The 24,349-nt window shown below is 49.1% G+C and overlaps 1 protein-coding gene across 1 annotated transcript in view; it reads right to left on the bottom strand.

Annotated features, from left to right (window-relative positions):
- The window catches only part of LOC105478605 (complement C5a receptor 1), a 34,460-nt gene extending 20,992 nt beyond the window's left edge, over nucleotides 1–13,468 (bottom strand). Inside the window, exon 1 of the transcript XR_011617729.1 lies at nucleotides 13,315–13,468. The gene's annotated coding sequence lies outside the window, so the exon portion shown is untranslated. The remainder of the gene's footprint in view (nucleotides 1–13,314) is intronic.
- Nucleotides 13,469–24,349: the final 10,881 nt, after the last annotated feature.

The following is a 24,349-nucleotide window of genomic DNA, read 5'->3' as shown; positions in this document are numbered from 1 at the left end:
ACCATAAATTCGTCACTATGTATCTCTTATATTGCAGTTATGACAGGATATTCTCTGACATAACCACAATATATTTATCAAAATAAGGAACTATGCCAGATACCACACTATCCTCAGCCTTCACTGAAATTTCGTCAGTCGTTCCAATAACAGTCGTTTTTTTTTTTTTTTTTTTGAGACAGAGTCTTAATTTGTCGCCCAGGCTGGGGTCCAGTGGCATAATCTCAGCTCACTACAACCTCTGCCACTCAAGTTCAAGAGTTTCTCCTGACTCAGTCTCCCAAGTAGCTGGGATTATAGGTGCCCACCACCACACCCGGCTACGTTTTGTATTTTTAGTAGAGATGGGGATTTGCCATGTCGGCCAGGCTGGTCTTGAACTCCTGACCTCAGGTGATCCTCCTGCCTCAGCCTCCCAAGGTGCTAGGATTACAGGTGTGAGCCACCATGCTGGGCCCCAATAATGTACTTTATCACTTTGTTTTTCTGGAAAATGTTTTGGTTTTGGTTTTATTATTTTTTGTAGAGTCGGGGGTCTATGCTGCCCAGGCTTGTCTTGAGCTCCTGGGCTCAAGTAATCCTCTCACCTCAGCCTCTCAAAGTGCTGGGATTGCAGGCAAGAGCCACTGCACCTGCTGTCAATAATGTTTTTGTAAATAAATTTTAAAACACTTTGTTCTGTTTTAACAGCATAAGAAATCCTTTAGCTGGGTGTGGTGGATCATGCCTGTAATCCCAGCACTTTGGGAGGCCAAGGAGAGAGGATTGCTTGAGGCCAGGAGTTCAAGACCAGCCTGGGCAACATGAAGAAACCCCATCTCTACAAAAAATACAAAAATTAGCCAGGTGTAGTGATGCACACCTGTGGTCCCGGCTACTCTGGAGGCTGAGGTGGGAGGATCACCTGAGCCTGGGAGATTGTGGCTGCAGTGAGCTATGATCACACCACTGTCTATGATCACCCAGCCTGGGTGACAGAGAGAGACCCGGTCTCAAAAAAGAAAAGAAGAAGGCCGGACATGGTGGCTCATGCCTGTAATCCCAGCACTTTGGGAGGCCGAGGCAGGCAGACCACGAGGTCAGCACTTCGAGACGAGCCTGGCCAACATGGTGAAACACCATCTCAGCGGGATGGGAGAGCATTAGGAGATATACCTAATGTACACAATGAGTTAATGGGGGCAGCACACCAATGTGGCACATGCATACATATGTAACAAACCTGCACGTTGTGCACATGTACCCCTAGAACTTAAAGTATAATAAAAAAGGAAAAAAATGAATTTAGCAAGGTTTTGAATTAAAAAAACAAAAGAAAGAAACCCCATCTCTACTAAAAATACAAATAAGCCAGGAGTAGTGGCAGGTGCCTGTAATCCCAGCTACTTGGGAGGCTGAGGCAGGAAAATCTTGTGAACCCGGGAGGCGGGGGTTGCAGTAGTGAGCCGAGACCGCGCCATTGCACTCCAGCTTGGGCGATAGAGTGAGACTCCGTCTCAAAAAAAAAAAAAAAAAAAAAGAAGAAGAAATCTGTTGTTAGTTTCAAATTTGCTTACTCAATCACCTCCCTAATGGTGAAATTTTAGGTGGTTTCCAATATTTTGGGTTATAACATAGTGAGCACCTTTGTACATATATTCTCATATGCATGTACAAGTATTTATAGATGACTCTCTAGAAATGAGATTGCAGGACACAGTGTGTACGCACCATTTTTTATGTTGGCAACCTTTTTTTTTTTTTGAGACGGAGTGTCGCTCTTGTTGCCCAGGCTGGAGTGCAATGGCGCAATCTCAGCTCACAGCAACCTCCACCTCCTGGGTTCAAGCTATTCTCCTGCCTCAGCCTCCCGAGTAGCTAGGATTACAGGCATGTGCCACCACGCCAGTTTAATTTTGTATTTTTAGTAGAGACGGGGTTTCTCCATGTTGGTCAGGTCAGGCTGGTCTCAAACTCCCGGCCTCAGATGACCTGCCCACCTCGGCCTCCCAAAGCGCTGGGATTACAGGCGTGAGCCACCGCGCCCGGCCTGTGTCGGTAACTTTTGTGCTGGTGTCTCTTCATCCTCTTCAAGATCCAGACCAGCAATGCCCATTATGGCAGCCACCAGCCACATCTGACCAGTGAGTGCTTGAAATACAGTGAGTCCATATTAACATGGGCCGTGAAAATGACACACACGCTGGATTTCAAAGACTTAGTACCAAAAAAATAGATTGTAAAAGATGTCGATAAGGCCAGGAATGGCTGCTCACGTCTGTAATCCCAGCACTTTGGGAGGCTGAGGTGGGCAGATCACCTGAGGTCAGGAGTTCCAGAGCAGCCTGGTCAACATGGTGAAACCCGTCTCTACTAAAAATACAAAAATTAGTCGGGCATGGTGGTGGGCATCTGTAATCCCAGCTGCTTGGGAGGCTGAGCCACGAGAATTGCTTGAACCCAGGAGGCGAAGGTTGCGGTGAGCCAAGATCGCACCATTTCATTCCAACGTAGGCAACAGAGCAAGATTCCAACTCGGAAAAAAAAGAAAAAATTCAAGAACACACAAAACGAGACTTCAATGTTATAAGCCAGGAAAGAAATAATTTTTGAGGGGTAAAAACTGGAAGGGGGGCTCTGGATGCTAGAAAAAGTCTTTTTCTTGATCGGAGTGTTGGTTACACAGGGATATTCAGCTGTAAACATTCTTTAAGCTTATTATTGGTGAACTCTTCTGCTGTATTTTTACATATCAATAGAAGTCCTTTTTTTAAGCCGGGTGCAGTGGCTCACGCCTGTAATTCCAGCACTTTCGGAGGCCTAGGCAGGTGGATCACCTGAGGCCAGGAGTTCGAGACTAGCCCGGCCAACATGGTGAAACCCCATCTCTACTAAAAATACAAAAATTAACCGGGTGTGGTGGTGGCGCATGCGCCTGTAATCCCAGCTACTCAGAAGGCTGAGGCAGGAGGATTGGTTGAATCTGGGTGGCGGAGGCTGCAGTGAGCCATGATCGTGCCAATGCGCTCCACTCTGGGTGACAGAGTGAGACTCCATCAAAAAAAAAAAAGAAAGAAAGAAAAGAAAAGAGACCAGGCACGGTGGCTGACGCCTGTAATCCCAGCACTTTGGAAGGCTGAGGCGGGAGGAACACCTAAGGTTGGGAGTTCACAACCAGCCTGACCACCATGGAGAAACCCTGTCTTTACTAAATATACAAAATTAGTTGGGCCTGGTGGCACGTGCCTGTAATCCCAGGTACTCGGGAGGCTGAGGCAGGATAATCGCTTGAACCCGGAAGGCAGAGGTTGCAGTGAGCTGAGATCGCACCACTGCACTGCAGCCTGGGCAACAAGAGCGAAACTTTGTATCCAAAAAAAAAAAAAAAAAAAGGAAACAGAAAAGACAAGACGAAAAGGAAGGAAGGAAGGAGGGAGGGAGGGACGGACGGACGGACGGACGGAAGGAAGGAAGGAAGGAAGGAAGGAGAAAGAAATAGAAAGAGAGACAGAGGGAGGGAGGGAGGGAGGGAAGAAGGAAGGAAGGAAGGAGAAAGAAATAGAGACAGAGGGAGGGAAGAAGGAAGGAAGGAAAAAGAAAGAAGGAAAGAAAGAAAGAAGGAAAGAGAAAGAAAGAAAAAGAAAGAAAAAAAAAGAAAGAGAAAGAAAGAAAGGAAGGAAGGAAGGAAAGAGAGAAAGAAAGAAAAAAAAGAAAAAAGGAAGGAAGGAAGGAAAGAAAAGAAAGAGAGAGAAAGAAAAGAATCATGGCCGAAGGGCACATGGAGCATGTTATTTTGCATTCACAAACCCATCGCACCAGGCAATGCCAACCCCCATCAGGAGGGATGGACTGAGCAGGCAGCTGCAGTTACCACATCCCAAAGAGAAGCAGCTATGCCCAGCCACCAGCCTGCCAGCGGCCACAGGAAGCCCAGAACCAGCCACACTGGGCTGGTTGACCACCACTCACCACCCTCCCCTCCCCTGGCATGCAGGTTCCTTACCTGTAGCCAGAGTGGCTTTTGAGGCAGGATGTGGTGGGTCCATCATGGGCAATGCTTGTGCCCATGCAGTTATCCGACCCTGGCCTGACCAACTTACCAGAAACTCTAGCCCCAGGGGGTTCTGAGGAAGGCCCAGAGGCTGCAATAAGCACCAGTGGAGGGACACAGGCAGGAGGAAGCTGGAGGTGCGCCAAGCCGAGGGCGTCTCAAAGGCGGGCAGAAAACATCAGCACCAGCAATAATAATAAAAACAGGGCTGGGTGGCCGGGCGCGGCGGCTCACGCCTGTAATCCCAGCACTTTGGGAGGCGAGGCAGGCAGATCACGGGGTCAGAAGTTCTAGACCAGCCTGGCCAACATGTTGAAACCCCATCTCTATCAAAAATACACAAATGACCAGATGCGTTGGCTCACGCTTGTAATCCCAGCACTTTGGGAGGCGAGGCAGGCAGATCAGGAGGTCAGGAGTTCAAGACCAGCCTGGCCAACATGGTAAAACCCCATCTCTACTGAAAATACAAAAATTAGCCTGATGTGGCGGTGGGCGCCTGTAATCCCAGCTACTCGGGAGGCTGAGGCAGGAGAATCGCTTGAACCTGGGAGGCGGAGGTTGCAGTGAACCAAGATCGCACCACTGCACTCCAGCCTGGGCGACAGAGCAAGACTGTGTCTCAAAAAAAATAAATAAATAAAATACACAAATTAGCCAGGCACAGTGTCGCGCGCCTGTAATCCCAGCTACTGGGGAGGCTGAGGCAGGAGAATCACTTGGGCCCAGGAGGTTGCAATGAGCTGAGATCTTGCCATTGCACTCCAGCCTGAGCGAACAAAGTGAAACTCCATCCAAAAATAATAATAATAATTTTAAAATAATAGTAATAATAATAGTGATTGCTTAGGACCAGGAGGGGCTCTTCTAAGCCTTCATAACCACCAAAGCAGGTGGAGATAAGAGATGCAAGCTCACAGAATGCATAATGGAGGCCAGGCATGGTAGCTCATGCCTGTAATCCCAGCACTTGGGAGGCTGAGGTGGGAGGATCACTGAGCCCAGGAGTTCGAGACCAGCCGGGCCAACATAGCATGACCCCATCTCTAAAAAAAAAAAATTGTTTTTAATTAGCCAGGCACGGTAGCACACACCTGTAGTCCCAGCTACTCAGGAGGCCGAGGTGGAAGAATCACTTGAACCCAGGAGTTATCCACCCGGCTACAGTGAGCTGTGATTGTGCCACTGCACTTCAGCCTGGGTAACACAGTAAGACCGTGTCTCTAAAACAACTAAAAAAAATATATACAGAATGGAAGCTGGTATTATTATTACATTGAAAATTCTAAGGCCAGGCATGGTGGCTCACGCCTTGTAATCCCAGCACTTTGGGAGGCCGAGGTAGGCGGATCACGAGGTCAGGAGATCAAGACCATCCTGGCTAACACGGTGAAACCCCATCTCTACTAAAAATACAAAAAAATTAGCGGGATGTAGTGGTGGGCGCCTGTAGTCCTAGCTACTTGGGAGGCTGAGGTAGGAGAATGGCATGAACCTGGGAGGCGGAGCTTGCAGTGAGCTGAGATCGCGCCACTGCACTCCAGCCTGGGTGACAGAGCGAGACTCCATCTCGAAAAAAAGAAAAGAAAATTCTAGAAGTCTCTAATTCTAAAGTTGTAAGTGTTTAAGAGTGCAATTCTAGTCGAATGTTGGTTACCTGAGGCTGAGAATGGAAGGTGGGAGGGAGACATAAAAAGAAATGGGTTAATGGGTACAAAAATAGAGTTAGAACCAGATGCAGGGACTCACATCTATGATCTCAGGACTTTGAAGGCCGAGGTGGGAGGATTGCTTGAGGCCTTGAGTTTGAGACCAGCCTGGCCAACATGGTGAAACCCTGTCTCGATTAAAAATATAAAAATTGGCCAGGTGCAGTGGCTCACACCTGTAATCCCAGCACTTTGGGAGGCCAAGGCGGGCGGATCACGAGGTCAGGAGTTCGAGACTATCCCGGCTAATACGGTGAAACCCTGTCTCTACTAAAAATACAAAAAAATTAGCCGGGCATGGTGGCGGAATCCCAGCTACTCAGGAGACTTAGGCAGGAGACTGGCGTGAACCCGGGAGGTGGAGCTTGCAGTGAGCCGAGATCGCGCCACTGTACTCCAGCCTGGGCAACAGAGCTAGACTTCGCCTCAAAAAAAAAAAAAAAAAAAAATTAGCCAGATGTGGTGGCACATGCTTGTACTCCCAACACTTTGGGAGGCTGAAGCGGGCAGATCACTTGAGGTCAGGCGTTCGAGACCAGCCTGGCCAACATGGTGAAACTAAAAATACAAAAATTAGCTGGGCGTGATGGCGGGTGCCTGTAATCCCAGCTACTTGGGAGGTTAAGGCAGGAGAATCTCTTGAACCCGGGAGGTGGAGGCTACAGTGAGCAGAGATTGCACCACTGCACTGCAGCCTGGGTGACAGAACGAGACCCTGTCTCAAAAAAAATAAAATAAATAAAATAATGCAGATGCTAACCTGAGCTGGGTTGAGGAACAGGGAAAATGGGTCCCAGTGGGGAGTCCCCTTCAGTTACCCAACTTTAAGGCCACAGCCCCCTCACTACCAAAGTGTGTTTCTCTGATCCGCAGCATCAAGCTTCCTGGACATGTTAGAAATGCAAGATCTTGGTGGGGCATGGTGGCTCACGCCTGTAATCCAGCACCTTGGGAGGCCGAGGCAGGTAGACTGCCTGAGGCCAGGAGTTCGAGACCAGCCTGACCAACGTGGTGAAACCCTGTCTCTACGAAAAATACAAAAAATCAGCTGGGTGTGGTGGTGGGCGCCTGTGATCCCATCTACTCCGGAGGCTGAGAAAGGAGAATTGCTTGAACCCAGGAGGTGAAGGTTGCAGTAAGCTGCGATCACACCATTGCACTCCAGCCTGGGTGACAGAGTGAGACTCGGTCAAAAAAAAAAAAAAGAAAGAAAGAAAGAGGGAGAGAGAGAGAGAGAGAGAGAGAGAGAGAGAGAGAGAGAGAGGAAGGAAGGAAGGAAGGAAGGAAGGAAGGAAGGAAGGGAGGGAAGGAAATGCAAGAGCTGAGGTCCTGCTCCAGCCCCACTGAATTAGAATCCGCATTTTAACAAGACCCCCAGGTGATTCCTGGTCACCTTTAAGGTATAAGAAGCGCTGAATGCGTACGTCACCCAGAGACACTGGGCGGTTCCCTTCCTGCTCTCACCATGTAGATGGCGCCCCCTTGTGGAGATTTTATTGAGACACGGTTTGGCTCTACCGCCCTGGCTGGAGTGCAGCGGCGCAATTTCAGCTAACTGCAGGATCGAACTTCAGTCCTGGAGCAATCCTCCCACTTCAGCCTACCGAGTAGATAGGACTACAGGCACGCGCCACCATGCCCGGCTAATTTTTTTTTATTATTGGAGAGATGGGGGGGTGGTCTCGCTATATTGCCCAAGCTGGTCTTGAACTGCTGGCCTCAGCGATCCTCCTGCCTCAGCCTCCCAAAGCACTGGGATTGCAGTCATAAGCCACTGCATCCAGCCAGCCCTCTTCCTTTATAGCAGGGGGTCTATCTCTCTTGTTGGATTTGATCGTCGGTGCATGAATTTGTAATCAGCTGAAAATCTGAAACCATGGCAGAGATGTTTTATTGGAAATAAGCAATTTGTATTATTCTCCTTTTTTTTTTTTTTTTTCTTAAGACAGAGTCTCGCTCTGTCACCCAGGCTGGAGTGCAGTGGCACAATCTCAGCTTACTGCAGCCTCTGCCTCCCGGGTTCAAGCGATTCTCCTGCCTCAGCCTCCTGAATAGCTGGGTTTACAGGCATGCGCCACCATGCCCAGCTAATTTTTGTATTTTTAGTAGAGATGGGGTTTCGCCATGTTGCCCAGGGGTGGTCTAGAATTCCTGACCTCAAGTGATCCGCCTGCCTTAGCCTCCCAAAGTGCTAAGATTACAGTCATGAGCCATTGCACCTGGCAATTTTCTCCATTTTAATATGCCCTCCAAGAAGTTAGGTCTTGTGGGGAAAAAGTTACATATGAAAATACATCATCATCTACAGAAGAGTGGCAGATTTGCTTGGGTTCCACAAAAGCAGATTCTGAGACAATGACTTGGGTGATGGCAATTTATTTGGGAGGTGATCCCAGGAAGCAGGAGTGAGTTAGAGAGAACCAAGCCAGAAACAAGGCCTGGCGTGGTGGCTCACACCTGTAATCCTAGCACTTTGGGAGGCCAAGGCAGGCAGATCACCTGAGGCCAGGAGCTTGAGAACAGCCTGACCAACATGGTCTCAAAAAAAAAAGGCCGGGCGCGGTGGCTCAAGCCTGTAATCCCAGCACTTTGGGAGGCCGAGACGGGTGGATCACAAGGTCAGGAGATCGAGACCATCCTGGCTAACATGGTGAAACCCCGTCTCTACTAAAAATACAAAAAACTAGCCGGGCGAGATGGCGGGCGCCTGTATTCCCAGCTACTCGGGAGGCTGAGGCAGGAGAATGGCGTAAACCCGGGAGGCGGAGCTTGCAGTGAGCTGAGATCCGGCCACTGCACTCCAGCCTGGGCGACAGAGCGAGACTCCGTCTCAAAAAAAAAAAAAAAAAAAAAAAAAAAAGCAAGCAAGCAATGAGAGAAAAGCCAGTAAGCGCCTGCTGCTCAGCGGGTCACAGCTGGGGATCCTCTGAGAAACCAAGCAGAAAATACCTCGGAATCTTCCCACCGAAGGATGAGGAGCGGCCAGCGCGGTGGCTCAAGCCTGTGATCCCAGCACTTTGGGAGGCCAAGACGGGGGAGGAATGCCTGAGGCCAGGAGTTCAAGATGAGTCTGGGCAACATAGCGAGACCCCATTTCTCAAAAAAAATTGTTTTTGTTATTAACTAGCCAGACACTGGGCTTGTGCCTGTAGTTCCAGCTATTCGGAAGGCTGAGGAAGAAGGATTGTGGGCCGGGCACAATGGCTCACACCTGTAATCCCAGCACTTTGGGAAGCCGAGGCAGGCAGATCCCTTGAGGTCAGGAGTTCAAGACTAGCCTGGCAAAACCATGAAACCTGGTCTCTACTACTAATACAAAGAAATTAGCTGAGCCTGGTGGCACACACCTGTAATCCCAGCTACTCAGAAGGTTCAGGAAGGGGATTGCTTGAACCTGGGAGACGGAGGCTGCAATGAGCCAAGATCTCACCACTGCACTCTTAAAAAAAAAAAAAAAAAAAAAAAAAAAAAAAAAAGAGGCCAGGGCGGTGGCTCACGCCTGTAATCCGAACACTTTGGGAGGCCGAGGCAGGAGGATCACAAGGTCAGGAGATCAAGACCATCCTGGCCAACATGGTGAAAGCCCGTCTCTACTAAAAATACAAAAATTAGCTGGGCATAGTGGTGCACGCCTGTAGTCCCAGCTACTCGAGAGGCTGAGGCAAGAAAATCGCTTGAACCCGGGAGTCAGAGGTTGCCGTGAGCCAAGATCACGCCACTGCACTCCAGCCTGGTGACAGAGCGAGACTCCATCTCAAAAAAAAAAAAAAAAAAAAAAAAAAAAAAAAGGAGGAGGATCTCTTGAGCTCAGGAGATTGAGGCTGCAGTAAGCTATGATCACACCACTGCACTACAGCCTGGGTTACAGAGTGAGACCATGTCTCTAAAAAATAAAAAATAGAATTTAAATTTTTTTTTGAATGTAGGCTGGCCAACTGGACTTCATCAAAATGAAAAGCTTTTGCCTTTTTTTTTTTTTTTTTTTTGAGATGAAGTTTCGCTCTTGTTGCCCAGGCTGGAGTGCAGTGGCACAAGCTGGGCTCACTGCAACTTCCGCCTCCCAGGTTCAAGCGATTCTCCTGCCTCAGCCTCCCGAGTAGCTGGGATTCAGCCCTGAGCCACCATGCCCGGCTAATTTTTTGTATTTTTAGTAGAGATGGGTTTTCACCACGGTGGCCAGGCTGATCTCAAACTCCTGACCTCAGGTGATCCACCTGCCCCGGCCTCCCAAAGTGCTGGGATTACAGGTGTGAGCCACCGCATCCGGCCAGCTTTTGCCATTATTATAAAGGCAATTTAAAAATAAAGAAAATAAAAATGAAGGAGGAGGTGGCTGGGGCGTTGATGCAGCAAACTCACCAGGTCTTCAGGGCAGAGCTGCCCAGGGGCGTTACAAAGGAAGACATTACACATCCCCACACTTTCAGGGTGCACCTGGGGTCCAAGTAGGTTCCATGGTGCCAGAGAAAACAGAAAGGAGAGGGCCAGGCGCGGTGGCTCATACCTGTAATCCCAGCACTTTGGGAGACCAAGGCGGGCAGATCACTTGAGGACAGCAGTTCGAGACCACCCTGGGCAACATGGTGAAACCCCGTCTCTACTAAAAATACAAAAATTAGCCAGGCGTGGTGGCACGAGGCTGTAGTCCCAGCTACTCGAGAGACTGAGACAGAAGAATTGCCTGAACCCAGGAGCCAGAGGTTGCAGTGAGCCGAGATTGTACCACTGTACTCCAGACTGAGTGACAGAGCTAGACCCCGTCTCAAGAAAAAAAAAAGAAAAGAAATTGGTTTCTCTACCTCTAAATTAATGCTCAAAAAACAAACCCTCAAAATTATCAGTTTTGTTTTTTGGATTTTTCTGTGAGTTTGTTTGGTTGCTGGTGGTGGTGGTGGTAGAGACAAGATTTCACCATGCTGCCCAGGCTGGTCTTAAACTCCTGGGCTCAAGCAATCTGCCCGCCTTGGCCTTCCTAAGTGTTGGGATTACAGGCGTGAGCCACCGCGCCTGGCCATAAACTATCATAGTTTTAAGAAGCAGTGAATTGTTACCTTTTCTGAAGCATATAATTGCCAGCACACCCAGGAGGCCCAAATATCTCAGTTGGGCTTGAAAGAAACTATCCCCAATGAAGTAGAGCTAATAAGGCATGTAAACTATGCATAACAAATATCCTCAGAGAAATTACGGAGGATAATGGCAAGTTGAAGCGAGAAGAGGAGGTTATGAAGCAGAACCTAACTGGAGATGAGGGATATGAAAAACTCAATTATTGAAATAATTATGTGTTGGATGGTGTATCAGATGGCAGAATAGACAGAGCTTTAAAAATGAATAAATTAGGCCAGGTTTGGTGGCTCATGCCTGTAATTCCAGCACTTTAGGAGGCTGAGACGGGAGGATCGCTTTAGCCCAAGAGCTCAAAATTAGCCTGGGCAACATGGCGAAAGCCCATCTCTATAAAAAATCAAAAAAATAGCTGGATGTGGTGGTGCACATCACACAGTAGTTGGTACCTGTAGTACCAACTACTGGGGAGGCTGAGGTGGGAAGATTGTTTGAGCCCAGGAGGTCGAGGCTGCAGTGAGCTATGTTCACATCACTGCACTTCAGCCTGAGTGACAGAGTGAGACCTTGTCTCAAAAAAAAAGAGTGGACAAGATGAGAATACTATTCCAGAAGCATCTGTAAGGGACAGAGAGAGGGAAACTAAGGAAAAAGTTAAGATACGTAACTTTTAAGTAGGCCAGGCACAGTGGCTCACGCCTGTAATCCCAGTGCTCTGGGAGGCCGAGACGCGTGGATCACCTGAGGTCAGGAGTTTGAGACCAGCCTGGCCAACATAGTGAAACCCCATCTCTACTAAAACTACAAAAAATTAGCCAGGCATTGTGGTGGGCGCCTGTAATCCCAGCTACTCGGGAGGCTGAGGCACAAGAATCACTTGAGTCTGGGAGGCAGATGTTGCAGTGAGCCGAGATCACACGACTGCACTCCAGCCTGGGCGTCAGAGCAAGACTCTGTCTCATAAGAGAATAATAATAATTCTCTGGATTACTAGTCAGAGACTCTTGTTCTCTTCCCTTATTTTTCCCAAACAGAGTCTCTCTGTGCTGAGATGCCTGGAGTTAGGGGAGGAGTGACACAAGCTCCTCTGTGGCCACCACCTCTAGGACTGCACTGGGTCAGACCTGAAGCCAGCACGGCACCGGGTCTCACCCAAGGCCCGCTGTACCCACGGCTTGGCAACCGCCTATGTTCACTCCAGGCTCTCTTCAAGGCAGTGGACTCCCCTCTGGTCCAGGGCAGGTCCAGAAATGCTGTCCAAGAGCCATGGCCTGCAACTGGGGACCTCAAGAGTGTACTTGGGGCTCTACCCCACTGCGGCCAGGCTGACAGCTAAGCTGCGAGACGGAATCACATTTACCTTTTTTTTGAGACAGAGTCTCGCTCTGTCACCCAGGCTGGAGTGCAGTGGCGTGATCTCAGCTCACTGCAAGTTCCACCTCCCAGGTTCACACCATTCTCCTGCCTCAGCCTCCCAAGTAGCTGGGACTACAGGCGCCCACCACCATGTCCAGCTAATTTTTTGTATTTTTAGTAGAGACGGGGTTTCACCGTGTTAGCCAGGATGCTCTTGATCTCCTGACCTCATGATCTGCCCACCTCGGCCTCTCAAAGCGCTGGGATTACAGGCATGAGCCACCGCACAGCCTTTTTTTTTTTTTTTTTTTTTTTTTTTTTTTTTGTGAGACGTTGTCTCGCTCTGTTGCCCTGGCTGGAGAGCAGTGGCACAATCTCAGCTCAATGCAACCTCCACCTCCCAGATTCAAGCGATTCTCCTGCCTCAGCCTCCCGAGTAGCTGGGATTACAGGCACCCGCCACCACACCTGGCTAATTTTTATATTTTTAGTAGAGACGGGGTTTTGCCATGTTGGCCAGGCTGGTCTTGAACTCCTGACCTCAGATGATCCACCCGCCTCAGCCTCCCAAAGTGCTGGGATTACAGTCGTGAGCCACCGCACCCAGCCTTCCCTTTTCTTTTCTTTTTCTTTTTTCTTTTCTTTTTTTTTTTTTTTTTGAGACAGAGTCTTACTCTGTCATCCAGGCTGGAGCGCAATGGCGTGAACTGGACTCATTGCAGCCTCTGCCTCCCAGGTTCAAGCGATTCTCCTGCCTCAGCCTCCCGAGTAGCTGGAATTACAGGCGCCCTCCCACCCCCACCACGCCCGGCTAATTTTTGTATTTTTAATGGAGACAGGATTTCACCGTGTTGGCCAGGCTGGTCTCAAACTCCTGACCTCAGGTGATCCACTTGATCCCAAAGTGCTGGGATTACAGGCGTGAGCCACCGCGCCTGGCCTCTCTGCTTTTCTCTGCTTTCTCAAGCAGGAGTCTCTCCCATGTAGCCACCACAGCTGGGAATGTGCCAGGTTCCATCTGAAGCCATCACGTTTGAGTCTCACCCAAGGGCCACAGCGTGTACCACCTGGACTGGCCACTGCTGCCGATTATTCAGGGCCCAAAGGCTCTTTAGTCAGCAGGTGATGAACCTGCCAGGACTGGGTCCTTACCTTCAACACAGCATCTTCCCTTCCCCATCACGGTGTGTTTGAAACGTCCTCCAGCAGCTGGGGCCCGGAATGGGAGTCCTGCTATTCTGCCCAGTGCCCTATCCTACTGAGGTAGGAGGCGGGGCTTGTACACGGGACCAAACTGACGACTGGCTGAAACAGGTCTAGGGCAGAAGCAGCTTTCCATAAGACACGCCCACCAGTGTGCCATATCAGTTTACCATTGCCATGGCAACACTCAGAAGTTAGCACAGCTTTCCATGGCAATGACCTGGTGACTGGAAGTTACCATCCTCCTCCTAAATGTTTGCATAAACTGCCCCTTGATTTGCATATAATTTAAAGTGGGTATGAATATGACAGCAGTGCTGCCTCTGAGCTGCTCCTCTGGGCACTATGGCCTATGGAGTAGCCCCGCTCTGCAAGGGGCAGTCCCTGTATTGTGGCTGTGCACTGAGGCTTCAGTAAAAGTTGCTATGTAACACCACTGAGCCAGACACAGTGGCTCACACCTGTAATCCCAGCACCTTGGGAGCCCAAGGTGGGTGGATCACTTGAAGCCAGGAATTCAAGACCAGCCAGCAATACGGTAAAACTCCACCTCTACAAAACACTAGCCAGACATGGTGGCACATGCCTGTAATCCCAGCTACTTGGGAGGCTGAGGCACAAGAATCACTTGAACCCGGGAAGTGGAAGATGCAGTGAGCAGAGATCACGCCACTGCACTCCAGCCTGGGTGACAGAGCAAGACTCTGTCTCAAAAAAGAAAAAAGAAGGCCAGGCGCGGTGGCTCACGCCTGCAATCCCAGCACTTTGGGAGGTCGAGGCGGGTGGATCACAAGGTCAGGAGATCGAGACCATCCTGACTAACATGGTGAAACCCCGTCTCTACTAAAAATACAAAAAATTAGCCAGGCGTGGCGGCGGGCACCTGTAGTCCCAGCTACTCGGGAGGCTGAGGCAAGAGAATGGCATGAACCTAGGAGGCGGAGCTTACAGTGAGTCGAAATCGCGCCACTGCACTCCAGCCCGGGCGACAGAGCGAGACTCTGTCTCAAAAACAAAAAAAAGAAAAGAAAAGAAAAAAAAATAACACCACTGGCTCACCCTTGAATTCTTACAGGGTAATGTCAAGAACCCTCCTAGGCTAAGCCGACATTGAGACTGCAGACACACACCACCGAGCCCACCTAATTTTTAAAAACTTTTTCTCTTATAGAGATAGGGTCTTGCTATGTTGTCTAGGCTGGTTTCAAATTACTGGACTCACAATATCCTCCCACCTCGGCCTTCCAAAGTGCTGGGATTACAGGCATCAACCACCTTGCCCAGCCATAAACACTCTTCTTTAAGCCACTGTTGGCTTGGGGGGGTCTATTTGTTACAGCAGCTTATCTCATGCTAACCAATACCTGCTACTATGCATAACACATATAACACTCCCGGCCTCATCCTTCATGGCCCCTCTCAATTCTTCCCCAGACCTTCTCCCATAGTAGAGCTAACAGCTGACAGGTGGCCTTCCCACCTATCACTTTTTACTTTATTTGCATGTTTTTTGTTTTTTGGGTTTTTTTGACACAGAGTCTTGCTCTGTCGCCCAGGATGGAGTGCAGTGGTGCCGTATCGGCTCACTGCAGCCTCTGCCTCCCGGGTTCAAGCGATTCTCCTGCCTCAGCCTCCCAAGTAGCTGGGACTGCAGGCACGTGCCACCACACCGGGCTAATTTCTTGTATTTCTGGTAGAGACGGGGTTTCACCATGTCCACTCATGAGCCACCGCACCCAGTCGCACGTGTTTTTTTATACCATCAGTATTATTCAGTGTAGGGAGGGTGTGCTGTTGCCAGGGCAACTGAAAGTGACAAATGCCCAATACAGCCTTAAAGGAAAAACTCAATTTCTTTTTTTTTTTTTTTTTTTTTTTTTTTTTTGAGACGGAGTCTCGCTCTGTCGCCCAGGCTGGAGTGCAGTGGCGCGATCTCGGCTCACTGCAAGCTCCGCCTCCCGGGTTCACGCCATTCTCCTGCCTCAGCCTCCCGAGTAGCTGGGACTACAGGCGCCCACAACCGCGCCCGGCTAATTTTTTTGTATTTTTAGTAGAGACGGGGTTTCACCGTGGTCTCGATCTCCTGACCTTGTGATCCGCCCGCCTCGGCCTCCCAAAGTGCTGGGATTACAGGCGTGAGCCACCGCGCCCGGCCGAAAAACTCAATTTCAATCACAATTTTAGGACCAGGGTAACAAATTACCATGACAGATGGACAATCTGAATAAAAGGCTTCTCATTGAAGGTTTGTTCATGGAGCACAACCACAATTTCTGAATCTTTGGAGACTTACAAGACCCTTTACTGGTCTGACACTTCAGAGACAGCTTCCTTTTTTTTTTTTTTTTTTTTTTTTTTTTTTTTTTTTTTTTTTTTTTTGAGACGGAGTCTTACTCTGTCGCCCAGGCTGGAGTGCAGTGGCCGGATCTCAGCTCACTGCAAGCTCCGCCTCCCGGGTTCACGCCATTCTCCTGCCTCAGCCTCCCGAGTAGCTGGGACTACAGGCGTCCGCCACCTCGCCCGGCTAGTTTTTTGTATTTTTTAGTAGAGACGGGGTTTCACCGTGTTAGCCAGGATGGTCTCGAACTCCTGACCTCGTGATCCGCCCGTCTCGGCCTCCCAAAGTGCTGGGATTACAGGCTTGAGCCACCGCGCCCGGCCGACAGCTTCCTTTTAATAAAAAAGCAGGACTGGGTGCGGCGGCTCACGCCTGCAATCCCAGCACTTTGGGAGGCCGAGGCGGGAGGATCACCTGACTTCGGGAGTTCCAGGCCTGCCTAACCAACATGGAGAAACCCCATCTCTATTAAAAATACAAAAAATTAGGCGGGCGTGGTGGCAGGCAACTGTAATCCCAGCTACTCAGGAGGCTGAGGCAGAAGAATCGCTTGAACCCAGGAGGCAGAGGTTGCAGTGAACCAAAATCATGCCATTGCACTCCAGCCTGGGCGACAGAGTGAGACTTCATTTAAAAAAAAAAATTATCGGAGCTCTACAATGCTGTCATCATGTCCTCCAAACTCCAGGGAAAACATGCCAAGTTTTCTAGAACTTTCTCTCACTTGGTTTGAGATGGGAAGAATTTCCAAACAATTTTTTTTTTTTTTTTTTTGAGATGGAGTCTTACTCTGTTTCCCAGGCTGGAGTGCAGTGGTGCGATCTCGGCTCACTGCAACCTCCGCCTCCCGGATTCAACTGATTCTCCTGCCTCAGCCTCCCAAGTAGCTGGGATTTCAGGCGCCTGCCACCACACCCAGGTAATTTTTGTATTTTTAATAGAGACAGGGTTTTGCCATCTTGGCCAGGCTGGTCTCAAACTCCTGACCTCAGGTGATATGCCCACCTTGGCCTCTCAAAGTGATAGGATTACAGGCGTGAGCCAACACACCTGGCCAAAAATATTCTTTATTAACAAAACACAAATTTGGTTAAAAGAAGTACACGTGGGGTCTTACTATTTTGGTCACGCTGGTCTCAAACTCCTAGGCTCAAGCCATCCTCCCACTTCCACCTTCCAAAGTGCTGGGATTACAGGCAAGAGCCACAACATCCAGCCCAAAGAAATCTTGATAATATTTATATAGGCTGGTTATATATATATACACATATATATATATATATATATATATAGAGAGAGAGAGAGAGAGAGAGAGAGAAGTTGGCTAAAGGTCAAAAAATATTTTGAGGCCAGACCTTTGAAGAAGTCATATCCAGATTGTTTATTTATTTATTCTATCTTTTTTTTTTTTTTTTTTTTTTTTTTAGATGGAGTTTTGCTTTTGTTACCCAGGCTGGAGTGCAATGGCATGATCTTGGCTCACTGCAACATCTGCCTCCCAGGTTCAAGCGATTCCCTTCCCTCAGCCTCCTGAGTAGCGGGATTACAGGTGCCCGCCACCATGCTCAGCTAATTTTTGTATTTTTAGTAGAGACGGGGTTCGCCACGATACTTGGAAGGCGGGCCTTTTGGAATTAGTGCCTTTTTGTTGTTGTTGTTTTTGGTTTTTGAGACTATTGCTCAGGCTGGAGTGCAGTGGCGCGATCTCCGCTAACGGCAACCTCCACCTCCTGGGTTCAAGCAATTCAAGAGAGTAGTAGGGCAAAGAGGCAAAAGGGGGCTGAACTTGCTCTTTATAATAGTATTCATCTCACCTAGGTGTGGTGGCTCACACCTGCAATCCCAGCACTTTGGGACAGGTGGATGGCTTCAGTCTAAGAGTTCAAGACCAGCCCGGGCAACACAGCAAGACCCCCATCTTTACTAAATATTTTAAAAATTAGCCAGACATAGTGATGCATGCCTGTGGTCCCAGCTACTTGGGAGGCTGAAATGGGAGGATCGCTTGAGCCCAGGAGTTCAAGGCTGCAGTGAACCATGATCAGGCCACTGCACTCCAGCCTGGGCAATAGGGCAAGACCCTGTTTTAAAAATGAATGAAAGAGTCTTGAGACCAGTAAGTTTGAGGATGGCTGCTCTATGTACAGCTGAGGTGAGTAAGGCAATGACTAAACTACACACACACACACACACACACACACACACACACACACACACACACACTAAACTACACACACACACACACACACACACACACACACACACACACACACACACACACACACACACTTCTCCACCTCTCATCCCCACACTTCTACCTCCCACATCTCTGCAAGTGTCTGCAAACTCCCAGCAACTAAATGCAAAAATACAGATTAGTTTCCTCTGCTCAAAGCAGACAGGCGGCCTCTAGTGGACATAAAAGGTATTGCTTGACAGCACAATATTTGCTGATTTTGTGGAGTCCGCTGAAATTCTAATTGCGGAGGGCACAGATGTCGCCTGAAATGAGAACTTTCTTTCAATATATAAATTTTAAACCCTGCACCATGCTTCTTCTCATGCACGTTCTCACACACGCACACACACACACAGACCCATAGTCACACTCAACGTACAATCACACACAGACTCAACTAGACTAAACATGCATGATACTTTTTTTTTTGACACAGGATCTTGCTCTGCCGCCGCCCAGGCTGGAGTGCAGCGGTGCTATTATAGTTCACTGCAGTCTTGACCTCCTAGGCTCAAGAGATCCTCCTGCTTCAGCGTCGAAGAGTAGCTGGGACCACAGGTGCACGCCACCGCACCCCGCTAATCTTTTAATGTTTTGTAGAAATGGGGTCTTGCTGTGTTGCCCAGACTGGTCTTGAACTCGAGCTGAAGCAATCCTCTCACCTTGGCTTCCCAAAGTGCTGCGATTAGAGGAGCAAACACACTTTTATTTTATTTATTTATTTATTTTTGAGACGGAGTCTCGCTCTGTTGCCCAGGCTGGAGTGCAGTGGCTGGATCTCAGCTCACTGCAAGCTCCGCCTCCCAGGTTTATGCCATTCTCCTGCCTCAGCCTCCCGAGTAGCTGGGACTACAGGCGCCCGCCAGCTCGCCCGGCTAGTTTTTTTGTATTTTGTAGTAGAGACGGGGTTTCACCGTGTTAGCCAGGATGGTCTCGATCTCCTGACCTCGTGATCCGCCCGTCTCGGCCTCCCAAAGTGCTGGGATTACAGGCTTGAGCCACCGCGCCCGGCCAGTTTTTTGTATTTTTTAGTAGAGACGGGGTTTCACTGTGTTAGCCAGGATGGTCTCGATCTCCTGACCTCGTGATCCACACGTCTTGGCCTCCCAAAGTGCTGGGATTACAAACACACTTTTATACACCCAATCACACACACACTGAAACAATCAAACACACACATTCACACACTCACACAGACTCACGCATGCACACTCAGACTGTCACACAAAAACGCCCTCACACACAGACACACTCATCCAAGCCATCACAAACACACACATTCGCATAACCACACAATGCTAAAAATAGCATGTCATTGACAATGGGAACTTACTAAATGAACGTCATTCTCTACTTTTAAAAAATTGTAACAGAGAGTTAGTTTTTTCCCTGAGCCATTAAATAAATGTTGAGCAAATAATTAAGATGAATCTAGGTTTGGCAGCGGGCCAAATTACAGGTCCACAAGCCCTTAGCAGAAGTCCTTGGGGACAGATGAGTTGCAGAACTCAGAATTGTTCCAATTTTAGAAAGGCAATTTTGAGCGAATACCATACATTATGTAACACTCTCAGAGGCCTGATGCAGGCGCCCCCTTCTCTTCCATCAGATGTGGTAATATTTTTGCAGCAAAAAATGTGAATATTCAGGGCTGGGCATGGTGGGCGCGGTGGCTCACGCCTGTGATCTCAGCACTTTGGGAGGCCGAGGCGGGTGGATCACCTGAAGTCAGGAGTTCGAGACCAGCCTGGCCAACATGGCGAGACCCCGAATCTACTAAAAACACAAAAATTAGCTGGGCGTGGTGGTGCACACCTGTAATCCCAGCTACTTGGGAGGCTGAGACAGGAGAATCGCTTGAACCAGGAGGTGGAGGTTGCAGTGAACTGAGATCACACCACTGCACTCCAGCCTGGGTAACAGAGCAAGACTCCGTCTTGGAAAAAGAAAAATTCCATTGTATGGATAGGCTACATTTTGCACATTTTGTTTATCCATTCATTTGTTGATGGACATTAGGGTTGCTTCACCTTCTGGCTATTGCGAATAGTGCTGCTATGAACATGCATGTACAGTGTTTTTTTGAACTTTTTTTTTTCTTTTTTTGGGAAGAGACTCACTCTGTTACCTAGGCTGGAGTTCAGTGATGCAATCACAGCTCACTGCAGCTTCCAACTCCTGGGCTCAAACGATCCTCCTGCTTCAGCCTCCCAAGGAGCTGAGACTACAGGTGTGCGCCACCACGCCTGGCTAAATTTTTAATTTTTTGTGGAGACGGGATCTCCCTATGTTGTCCAGGCTGGTTTTGAATTCCAGGACTCAAGTGATCCTCCTGTCTTGGCCTCCCAAAGTGTAAGAGATTACAGGCGTGAGTTACCATGCCCCGCCTGACAACCTGTGTTTAATTTATGGAGGAACCACCAAACAAAATCTGTACGTGTGTGTGTGTGTATGTATATGTGTGCGTGTGTGTGTATATATCTTGACCTCATGATCCACTCGCCTCAGCCTCCCAAAGTGCTGGGTTTACAGGGGTGAGCCACTGCTCATGAGGCCCTGATCAAGCTGCCTGTCGTCTCTTGCCTCACCTCCTCCTCTTGCTCTCCCCCACTCCCTCTTGCTTCAGCCACTCTGGCCTCTTTGCTGTTCCTTGAACAAGCCAGGCACACCATCCTCAAGGCTTTTGCACTTACTGTTCCCTCAGCCGCCAGAGACCTGCCAGCCTCGTCCTCACCTGCCTTGGACTTCTACCCAGTAACCAGCCCCTCCAGCATCCCCATCACCCTTACGCTGCTTTCACTCAAAGTTATTAATGACTTTTCTTGTCTTTGTCCCCACTAATATGTAGTTTCATTAAGAGCAGGAATTTTTTTTTTTTTTTTTTTTGAGACAGAGTCTCACTCTGTCACCCAGGCTGGAGTGCAGTGGTGCGATCTCGGCTCACTGCAACCTCCCCATCCTGGATTCAAGCAATTCTCCTGCCTGAGCCTCCCAAGTAGATGTGATTACAGGCGCCCACCACCACACCCAGCTAATTTTTGTATTTAGTAGAGACGGGGTTTCACCATGTTGGCCAGGCTGGTCTGGTACTCCTGACTTCAGGTGATCCGCCCTCCTAGGTCTCTCAAAGTGCTGGGATTACAGGCGTGAGCCACCTCGCCCGGCCATTAGTCGTATTTCTTGTCTGTGTCCCCACTAATATTCGGTTCCATTGAGAGCAGGAATTTTTTTGAGACAGGGTCTTGCTCTCTTGCCCAGGCTGGAGTGCGGTGGTGCAGTCACAGGTCAGTGCAACCTTGACCTCCCAGGAAGCAATTCTCTCACCTCAGCCTCCTGAGTAGCTGGGAGTACAAGGCATGCACCATCATGCCCGGCTAATTTTTGTATTTTTTGTAGAGACAGGATCTCACTATGTTGTCCAGGATGGTCTCAAACTCATGACCTCAAGTGATCCTCCTGCTTTGGCCTCTCAAAGTGCTGGGGTTACAGGCATGAGCCACCATGCCCAGCCGAGAGCAGGAATTTTTACCTGTTTTACTCACTCCTGAGTCTCCAGTGTTTAAAATAAGCTTTGGCACACAGCAGATGTTCGAAAAATAATTGTGGGTTTCGGGGGGGGTTGTTTTTTTAGTTTTTTAGAGACAGGGTCTTGATGTTTCCCAGGCTGGAGTGCAGCAGTGCAACCATAGCTCACTGCAGCCTCGACCTGCTGGACTCAAGCAATCCTCTCCTCTCAGTCTCCTGAGTGGTTGGGATTACAGGTATGCACCACCACACCCAGCTAATTTTTTAATTTTTTGTCGAGATGACGTCTTGCTGTGTTACACAGGCTGGTCTCTAACTTCTGGCCTCAAGTGATCCTTCGGCTTTGGCCTCCCAAAATGCTGGGATTACAGGCAAGAACCACTGTGCCCGGCCTCAAAAAATATTTGTTAAAAGATTAAACAATGGAGATCAAAAGAGAAACAGGAGGAGAAAAGGAAGAGATAAAGGGAAGGAGACAGGGGACACTGCGACTAGGGAACAGGAAGCTGTGGGGCACGGGGGCAGGGGAAGGGGACCAAGGTGGAAGAACGTGTTGGGGTGAGATAAGTGTGGAGGAGAGAAGAAAGAAAATAAGCTGGGGCTGGGCACAGCGGCTCACGCCTGTAATCCCAGCACTTTGGGAGGCTGAGGCGGACAGCTCACTCGAGGTCAGGAGTTCAAGACCAGCCTGGCCAACCTGGTGAAACCCTCTCTCTACTAAAAATACAAAAATCAGCCAGGCGTGGTGGTGCGTGCCTGTAATCCCAGCGCCACTGCATTCCAGCCTGGGTGACAGAGCAAGACTCCATCTCCAAAAAAAAAAGAAAAGAAGAGAGAGAACGAGCTGGGGACAGAGAGCAATAGGGAGGCGACAGAATGAGTCAGAGAGATACAGAGTGGGAGAGAGAAACAATACCAAGAAACACCAGAGAGACACACAGGACACAGAAAGATTGAGATGCAGAGAGACAAACACAGAAAGAGAAAAGAGCCAGGACACACAGAAACAAGGAAATGAAAGAGTAGGAAAAAAATGGGGCTGGGAGAAGAGAGATGAAAACCAAAGAGAGGGGGGCCAGTGGGAACCGAAATGGAGAGACTCCCCCTCAAACTCACCATTTGCTGGTGGCCAGGGCTTTGGACTGACTTGCTATCCCCAGAGGATCCCAGCTGGGGCTTTTAAACTCTGAGGGACAGAAGTGGTGGAGACAGAGAACATGTGACATCATTCTCAGGGCTTGAGATCACCAGTTTATTTATTCCTCAGAGCAAGTCTACGAAGCAAGTACCATTAGCATCTTCATTCTACAGAACTACACAGGCAGGGCCAGGCACGGTGGCTCACGTCTATAATCTCAGGGCTTTGGGAAGCCAAGGCAGGAATATCACTTAAGCCCAGGAGTTCAAGACCACCCTGGCTAACATAGTGTGAGACCCCATTTCTATTAAAAAAAAAAAAAAAGTTTTAAAAATTCAAATAAACTTTAAGGCTGGGCACAGTGGCTCACACCTGTAATCCCAACACTTAGGGAGGCCAAAGTGGGCGAATCACCTTAGGTCAGGAGTTTGAGACCAGCCTGACCAAGATGACAAAACCTCATCTCTACTAAAAACACAAAAATTAGCCAGGTGGGGTGGCAGGCACCTGTAATCCCAGTTACTTGGGAGGCTGAGGCAGAAGAATCACTTGAACCCGGGAGGAAGAGGTTGCAGTGAGCAGAGATCATGCCACTGCACTCCAGCCTGGGCAACAGAGCAAGACTTCATCTCAAAAAATTTATATAAACAAACTTTAAAAAAAAAAATAAACAGAAGCCAGGCGCGGTGGCTCACGCCTGTAATCCCAGAATTTTGGGAGGCCCAGGCGGGCGAATCACAAGGTCAGGAGTTTGAGACTAGCCTGGCCAACATGGTGAAACTCCGTCTCTACTAAAAAGTACAAAAATTAGCCAGGCATGGTGGCAGGGGCCTTATTTCCAGCTACTCGCAGGGCAGAGGCAGGAGAACTGTTTGAACCCGGGAGGTGGAAGTTGCAGAAGCAGAGATCGAGCCATTGCACTCAAGTGTGGGGGACAAGAGTGAGACTTCTCTCAAAATAAAAATAAAAATAAAATAGTAAAAAATAAAAATACAAAAAAAATTAGCTGGGTGTGGTAGCAGGCACCTGTAATCCCAGCTACTCAGGAGGCTGAGGCAGGAGAATCACTTGAACCTGGAAGGTGGAGGTTGCAGTGAGCCGAGATCATGCCACTGCACTCCAGCCTAGGTAACAGTGCAAGACTCCATATCAAAAAAGAAAAGAGAAGAAACACAGAAGTCGAGTGACCTGCCCAAAGTCACACAGTTTGTAATGAGAAGATCTGGAATTTGTACCCGAATAGTCCTGCCCCAGTCAGTGCCCCTATCACCTATGCTGACTATAAAGAAGTGCTGGCGGCCGGGCGCGGTGGCTCAAGCCTGTAATCCCAGCACTTTGGGAGGCCGAGACGGGAGGATCACGAGGTCAGGAGATCGAGACCATCCTGGCTAACAAGGTGAAACCCCGTCTCTACTAAAGAAAAAAAATACAAAAAACTAGCGGGGCGAGGTGGCGGGCGCCTGTAGTCCCAGCTACTCGGGAGGCTGAGGCAGGAGAATGGCATAAACCCGGGAGGCGGAGCTCGCAGTGAGCTGAGATTGGGCCACTGCACTCCAGCCTGGGCGACAGAGCGAGACTCCGTCTCAAAAAAAAAAAAAAATAGTGCTGGCTTCCTGGATTCCCCTTCTGTCCACAGACACGCTCTGGGGAGTGGTGGTGGGGTAAGAAGAGGTGAGCAGAGCAGCTGACCTTCCTAAGGAACCACCTCCACAGATCTCCAGGAGCCACAATGTGAGAGAAAAGG

The sequence above is a fragment of the Macaca nemestrina genome, chromosome 20 (assembly GCF_043159975.1).
Source record: "Macaca nemestrina isolate mMacNem1 chromosome 20, mMacNem.hap1, whole genome shotgun sequence".
Lineage (NCBI taxonomy): Eukaryota > Metazoa > Chordata > Mammalia > Primates > Cercopithecidae > Macaca > Macaca nemestrina.
The sequence above is the reverse complement of the archived record's forward strand: the minus strand, read 5'-3'. Positions and strand labels throughout refer to the sequence as shown.